The following is an 8,632-nucleotide window of genomic DNA, read 5'->3' on the forward strand; positions in this document are numbered from 1 at the left end:
TGTATTTGAACTTGTCGATCTTGTACCACAAATTTACAGAAGAAGTTGAACTACCCTCGAAATAGTAGTTTGAGATGTGAGTGATCCTCCACAACCCTTTTTTTCAAGGGAAAAGTTTCTCTCTTTCCCTGAACTTTTTTGTGGTTGGAGCGAGTAAGAATGTATGTAATTAGGTTCGAAAACCGTTTGTCAATCGACGCGACAGGTACCAGCTAATCGACAGGGAAAGATGTTCGTATTTATATGCGTAATTATTTTTTCATTGCATATTTTCGGCTTCCTAAGGCATTTTTCAGTGGAATAGGGGAATATTTGTGCAAAGTTTCCCCCCGTTTAAATTTGTCAGTCAAGAAAAAAAGATACTGATTATTTAAATGTCTTTGCGTATTGAGCTACATCTGAAAATTTGAATGCGATATACCAGATAGTTTCCGAGCAATGCTGTGTTGGAAATTCGAATTTTTACAAATAATGTACAGGGTCATTAGCGCTTTTGCCACCGGTTTTGATGGCTAATAATTAGCTCGTTCTCGATGCTAAAAGGCACAAAATTGGCCCTTGTACAAAGTTTAACAAGTTCTTTTACCTTTTGAAGTCAATTTGTAAATAGTGTGGTGCCTTCTCTGAGTAAACTCGTTTGTTAATAAAACCATGCAAACAATGACGTCAGCGAAGATTCCTCCACCCACTCTTGCCGGCACTGAACTATCGACCGACAGTAAGAATGGCCGCCAATAAACGATTCTTTCATCATTGTTCAATTAAGCCTGAGTAGTCTATTTTTGGAGCTAGAATTCGTTTCCTTTTGCTCATGCTACCGATGCTCAGAAGATAAACAGAGATATACAGGATATTACATGACCGCTTGGAGCTACGAAACTTTCTCTTCTCGTGTTGCGCGTTTTTCATATAACCATAGAAACAGTGATCTTTTCACGTGTGAAAATGACATGTTATCTTCACGTGTGAAGATATCATGTTTTCGCGCGAAAGCTCTCTTGGTATGTCATTGGGGTTTATATAATGAAAAAGATTAATTTATGACAGTCATGCGTGTGTTATGAGCCAAAAAATATTCTTACAAATCATAAAAGGCCCATCCCTACCTGTGGTCTACCAAATCTGAGTCGTTTGCATAAAAACTATGCTCTTTTATTCAATAAAGCAAGGTTTTCTTAAAAATGGGAGTTCACTGAGTTCATAGAGTCTTATAAATATTTTAATGATGTTTCAAGGTGTAGACAGGCCAAACACGACTCCTATTGGTCAAGATAGGAAATTCCAAGACCTGAGAGCTTTGCTCTAACGAGTAAATCTTTCCAAGACCTCCCTTTTCTCTATTAAATAAGGGGAGGGTCTTTTAAAGATTTCTCTTAGTTAGGGCTGGTTTTGCATAAGATGCCATTTGTTCATAAGAATATGTTTGAGATTAAGTAATGATGTGCGATATTATGTAACAAACGGCAAAATTCTTCTGCGCGTTTCTTTTTTTTTTTTAATTTTTTTTTTGTAGAGCCGACATTCTTTCGTTAAAATCGACTTCAGATAGAGTCACGTTCAAAATGTCATCTGGATATCCTCTGTGGCGTAATCTTTGTTTGAATAATGCGATGTGTTCTTCAAATTTCGCTTTTTAAGACTTAGTTCTAAGAAGCCTTAGGGCTTTGCCTTTGATGAAGCGTTTCCTGACGCCTGCATGGAAGCAGGAGTTGAAGTCTCTGTCGGTTTAAAGTGCGTGGGCACATCAAGAATAGAGTGCGTTTTGAATCGATCGCCCTGGTATACACATGTATCCAAGAATGTTATTTCATCAAGTGGAGCTCTAATCCTCGCAGTTATGAACGCAAGTTTTGCAACTGCGTAAAGAAACCTGAAAAATTCAGGACTTCAACCGGCTTTCAACCCGTTTGATCATTTCTGCAGTTCATCTATGCTCCATTTCATATATCATTTCATCGTTGATTCATTCCTCACGGGAACATTAGAACCCACAAATGACCGCTCCCAACGTCAATGGCTTCATAGCTCAGTTGGTTAGAGCGTCGCACCGGTATCGCGAGGTCACGGGTTCAAACCCCGTTGAAGTGCTGAATTTTTCAGGCTACTTTACCTAATTGCAAAAATTGCGTTCATAACTGCGAACATCATAGCTTCACTTGATTTCATATCCGCAGTTCCTTCTATGATCCATTTCATATATCATTTCATCAATGTTATTTCAGATTTCAGCTCCACCACGCAGTACACAACATGAGGAAAAACCATTAGGTTTATTTTGGCAGTTTAGACCGAGCACCAGAAACTATAACGATACGTTATACTACAACCTATTACAAGATCTAAGTATAAGGCATAAGACAAGAGACAGAGCTGAACGACAGTTTACGCAACTACTACTGTCAGACGGAGGCCAGAAAAAACCCGCCGGGAAAAAACCCCGTGGAGGAAAAAAGTCGGCAGGAAATCTGGGTAGGAACCATGGCTAAAACTCTAAATAGCCCATCCTATGAGGCTACAAATTTCAAACGCGTCTACCCGCGTTGACTAAAAGAACGTTATACTTAAAAATATATCTAAGATCGATCGTGGTGTCGGCCTAGAATGACTATCTCACGTGCTACAAACCTCTAATATAGTCCTCCTTGACAACCCATAATGCACTTCGACTGGACTAATTCCAGTCGCCACTGCTCCAGTGCCGCAGAAAGAAATTTCATTTCGGGCTAATTCGTATACACTCAAACGCCAGAAATTCCATTATCTGAAATCCCAGCCGTGAATTTTATTGTAGGATGGAAGCTATTCGCAGCTCCGTGAAGTTGTTTATTGCTTTTTTGTTTATGTGCCATAGAGAAAAGATGTCGTCATTGAATCTTTTCCAGTGGCTTGTAAGGACTTTGGTTGATGGTATCTGTCTCAACTTCCGCTATGAAGATGTTAGCAAAAGATACTGCCGTTTTTGTCCCCATTGCGGTTCCGTGTGGTTTTCCCCTTGAAATGGAAAAAAAAAACTTTCTTTCAAGATAAGTCTTAGCATTTAGGGAAGCGAGTTGGAATCGGAGGGCTGTTTTCATAAAATGTTTCGTATGTTCATACAATGGCGATTCCTTCCTCCTTCCAACATGACTCTATCTGAGGCACGGTGTCGAAAGCCTACGCAAAGTCCAATATGAACACGACGGTTTGGAAGCCAGCATCAATGGAGCTCGCCCAGTCGTGGATGACTATGCATAATTGGGTGACACAGCTGTGATGTCTTCGGAAGGCATGCTGTCTTAAAGACAGCATCACAGAAGAATATTAAGATGGCTTGCATGGAAATAAATTCTGTCCATTGTTGAATTAGGGTAGAGCGAACTTGGTTTAAAAAAAAATACTGAGCTCACAACATTGACTTGCACCTTATATACGAAGGTCTGCTGAATAATTGAAAACTTAGTTGAAATATATAGATTCTGAAAAGATACAGCACTTCGTCCCTCTGACTTTTTAATGTAATTGGGATTATTTACTATTCAGAAAGACCTTCCTGTTTTCCTTCACCGACTTGCAAGTGCTTAAATAAATTGTTGACAAGTCTTGAAAAGACCCGACAGTATTAGCTTTTCAAAGGCGAGTTTGTTTTAGATAATTATGAAAAATAGGAATTTTTTACGATTATAATAACCTTTCGAGTTCCCTTCAATTCTGGTATTGGACTTATTACTCGTGGCCAAAACAGAGTAGAGCTTGTATTGGAGCCCACTTTCGATATATTAAAATTCAGTTGTAAACAAAAGGCATCATCACGAGGCTCTGGGCAATAAACTCATACAAATGGTTATCTTTATTCCCCAGAACCTCGAGATGATGGGTTTTGTTTAGGACTGAATTTTAATATATCGAAAGTGGGCTCCAAGACAAGCCCTGCTCTGTTGTAGCTACGCACAATTAGTCCAATACAAGAATTCAAGGGAACTCGAAAGGTTATTATAATCGTAAACTTCCTGTTTTTCATATCTGAAACAAACTCGCCTTTGAAAAGCTAATACTGTCTGGTCTTTTCAAGACTTGTCAATAGTTGCTTTTATTGGGTAAAAGGCGTCAGAGACACTTCGGAAAAACGCCGATCCCCCAATACATAATACAATTCTGTATCTTAATAAGATTTCGAGACACCCTGTACAAATAGTCTTTGTGACTGTCGTGTAAGGAATGCGCCATGGGAACTCCTTCTATGCTGCAGTTTATTCTCACCACAGCTTTCGCTTCGCTCCATGTCACATCTGCCTGTCCGAATGGTAAGTTTTAACTTTTGTTATTGGTATCGTTTGCTTTCTCTTCCTAGTCTTCCGTTTTTTCATTCCCCATTTTCTTTAAACTTATTATTATTGTTGTTTTTTTTTTATTCTTGTCTCTTGTTTTCGTTTCCCCTGTTTTGCGCGGCTTAAAGTGGCTGAAGACAGTTTTTCCTCGGTCAGTGGTATTCATTAAAGGCCGACGCGGAATTTTTTGTTGCAAAATTTAGCGAAAATCTCAATCGCGCACATAGCAACAACGAGATGACTGCCCGATGATTCAACATCCTGATGAGGGGCACACCTCTATTTTTCTTCGTTAGGTCTTTGGGAATTTCAATTTTGAATTCATTGCGAACTATATAAAAAATCTTAGTGAGTCACTCAGGGACAACTGTCATAACTGCATTTTATGTAGCAACTGATAGGGCTTTTTGTCTTTTGTACGCACAGTGTAAATTATTATTATTATTATTATTATTATTATTATTATTATTATTATTATTATTATTATTATTATCATTATTATTATTATTATTTTAATTTGTACACGTTAAGCAAGTACAGTTCAGTTGGGTGGCTAAAGGAGTACAGAACATTTTACAAAGTAGATAGAAATTCACGCTTAGACATATATAGTTATTGAAACACAAAATTAGAAAAGCAAGATACTCGTGATATTATAGCTTCTACGTACACTCAAGTTCGCAATACTCTTAATTATCACAGAAAATTTTTGAAAATATACTTCTAGTTGGGGTTAATTATAAATTCGTTTACCGATAGCTCACCGTGGAATAATTTATGATTGTACAAAAAATATACTAGGCATATAAACCGTGAAGTTTAACTTCCTGGTAATGTTTAATTCTTTACTTAGACTGTCCACTTTCTTACTAGTAATTAATTAAGCTGGTGAGTGTAAAAGAGGTGACCTTTTCTCTCTCAAATAAACCATTTAATAACCTCCGAAAAGAATGACTGACTCCATTGCCAATTGCAATGGTAGAAGGTGTGGATTATGGAATCATTCATTTTACAGTATGCGCACTTTGTGTCCCCTGCCTTACCAAAGAGAAATGATTCCTTTTTACTGAATACTACTCTATGTAAGAGCTTGAAAGAGAATTCCCTAAGCTTGTTGTATTTTCAAACATTTTTTACACGACTAAAAATAGAAGTTAGAAATGTTTGGTCATTTTGCAGGTCTCTTTCCCATTTAGAGTTAGCCTTCAGTACAACTAGTTTTCTGTTTATAAGGAGCCAAGAATAGTCATTGTTTTTTTCATTTTAGTTAAAGGGGGTATGTCACGCAAAATGATGTAATTTCACGACACCCAAAATGCCCAAAAAGTAGAATAAAACATTGCAATAACCCCTAAAATTGTTGAACAAGATAAAAGAAATACAACAAATTTTGAAGGGAAGAGAAGCATGGATGGACACAAATGGACAAGAATGAAACGGATTGCATTTGGGTAATCTTGAAAAAAGTCGGCTCGACGGTTTTCAGATTTATGGCAAATTGCTTGGATGAAGTTCGTTTTTGCTCAGAATCATCTTGTTTGTGATGTAACGATAATTTTATCAGTAAAGGAATTCCACATTACCATTTTCGAGTTTTAAACTTGTGATTAACTAAAAATTTCCCGAAACACCCTAAAATAACGTGACATAGCCCCTTTAAGTTTATAAAAAGTCTCTGGGGACAGCTGAAACGCACTATCCAACTGAAAAACTGATCTATCCACGGGATTTGTGCTCGCACGTTCTGTAAGGTGCCTTGGAACTGCAGAAACCACTTGAAAATAAACTAGACGCTCAATGAGCGTATACTGGGTTGCCTGTGGTACTTGTTACTCAAAAACAGAAGGGACTGAGTTGGGTGGTACTGAACTGCAGCGTTCCAGTCATTTTTTTTTCAAGTCGGGGGTCATTAAGACAATTTAAGGGGTCACCCAGAAGTCGTGCCAGCAGAAGCCCTTTGGCTCACACGTTGATACGACGAAACAGATCTTTTTCTGAGGTTAAAAACTTGGCTTCCAGCCTATTAATCATTTGTCAGAAAGAAAACATTCCTGTCTTTAGAAAAAATAGGCAAGTATTGCGTACGTGTGGTAGTGCAGTGACACAGCGCCTTATTCCATATAGGGCCACTTTGGGAAATACCATAATACTCTTTGTTTGTCCCCCCAAATTTTGCATAACCATTATTTCCAGTTTCTCTTGGGACTTACAATAGTCCCAAGAGAAAACAAAAACAATGCTCATGCAAAATTTGGGGGGACAAACAAGGAATATTATTGTATTTTCCGAGGTTTTGCAACGTTCAATTTTGTTATTGTACTTTTTGCTGCACAAGAAAATCGCAAAATCAAAAGTGACACCGAATTCAGTGGGCGCCGTGATATTTCCGTGTTGTATATAATACCAAGTTATTAAAATATTAGAAACAAACCTCACTTGATATCCAATTGCGAAAATGAAATTGTTGTCGAAGATCATTACTAGTCGCTTTAAAGATTCCAGATATTTCTTTTTCACCGCCTGTCTTGTTTATCCAATTGACGGTCCATTCATGAGCTCCATAAGGGTATATTTTGTTCAAAGATGCACCAAAACGCCATTCGCGTTACAATGACTTTCGACGCCATTGAAGGTTAATAATTAAATGTTCTCCTGTGTGCACCAGAGTTATCTACGCATTACTCCAGCCCCCTCAAACCTAACAAATACGCACAGAAGACTCTATGCACAAAGACGCCACTTAGCAGGGGAGTGACAGGCGAGACTTTTCATGACACGGAAAAAAAACAAACAAACAAACAAACGCATTTTCTAACTGGATTGCCTATGGCAACCCAGTAATGGGAAAATTACATCTAAGGTCATATTTTTGAATGAATTCTGAGTAAGAGAGAAAATTCCCATTTACTTAAATATCGTGCACGAGATAGCTCCCATTAAACCAGTCCCTGTAAAAACATCGCCCAGAATGGTTATTATTCTCCGGACGTTTACTTACACATAGAGTCGCGAAAAAGTGTCAGGTCTTTAATAATAAAAAGCTAGTGTAATCACGAAACCTTTTCACTGGTTGACATTTGCTCGCGCTGTTCAGAGCTTTGCTCATTATCTTGAAGAGGTTTGAAACGAAAGCAAAAGACAGTAAGACTATTGTTTTCCTTCTTTCTTTTTGTATTGCGTCACATATCCGTCAAATTTCTCACTTTTGCTTTGGAAAACCTTTTGAACAATAAAATTCACCTATGAGCCGCGGAGCCTCTCGAAGGTATACCTTACTCGTTTTTAACATTGAATTTCACCAACGAGCCACCGAGCCACTCAAAGATATAATTTACTCGTCTTTTAAACATTGAAGTTCAGCAACGAGCCACCGAACCGCTTATAAATATACCTTACCCTTTCTGTAACACCAAATTCCATCGACGAGCCACTCAAAAATCTAAATTGATTTTATCAAACGAGTTGATAAAGGTGGAATAACCACCGTGAAAGATTTGGAAAGCTGACGTTTCCAGCGTTAGCCCTTCGTCGTTTGATGAAATCAATTTCTGTTTCAATCTCCCACCGACGCAGTACCACAGTTTCTTTAGAAACTAAAATTCTGTTCACTCAAAAATATACCTTACTGTCCTTTACACAGAATTTCACCGACAAGCCGAGCCACTCAAAGATATACTTTACTCTTTGTTTAAACATTGAATGTTAGCAACAAGCCGCTGAGCAGCTTAAAGATATACCTTACTCGTTCTTCAACATTTTCACCAACGAGCCGACGGGCCACTCAAAGATATACCTTACTCCGTAGTAACCAAAACGCGGGTCCGGGTCCGGGGCCGGGGCCGAGGCCGGAGACGGAAGCCGGGATCCGAGTGTCTTTTTTTTCCCCATTTGCTTTGTTTCAATTTTTGTCGTACTGTTATGTACGAGTGACAGGCATCTGTCCTTCGTTTACGGTGAAAATTAGTCAAAAAAATTAAGGAACCGACGGAAGCTATGGAAGTTCTCAACGCAGATCTTGTTTTATTTTTATTTTTTTTCTAAATTGGACTTTGTTATTTTGTGTTATAAATTAGAGGTTGATTTCTGCGAGCACCTGGCTTTGTCCTCCCGAAAATCGAAGTTTCTTTTTCGAAATTAAGAGAATTTTCGAAATTGCTGAACTTGGAGTTTATGGAATATACACCAACTGCCTGAGACACTGAACACGCGCTGAGCTCCACACTTTAAAATCGCATTGTAATGTTTACTTCGTTAAAAACAGAATCACAGTTCCACGATGATCATCACGCAGTCACGCAACGTTCTCATTTGCTTGTTAACCGCGCAGC

Source organism: Montipora foliosa, chromosome 5 (genome assembly GCF_036669935.1).
Source record: "Montipora foliosa isolate CH-2021 chromosome 5, ASM3666993v2, whole genome shotgun sequence".
NCBI lineage: Eukaryota > Metazoa > Cnidaria > Anthozoa > Scleractinia > Acroporidae > Montipora > Montipora foliosa.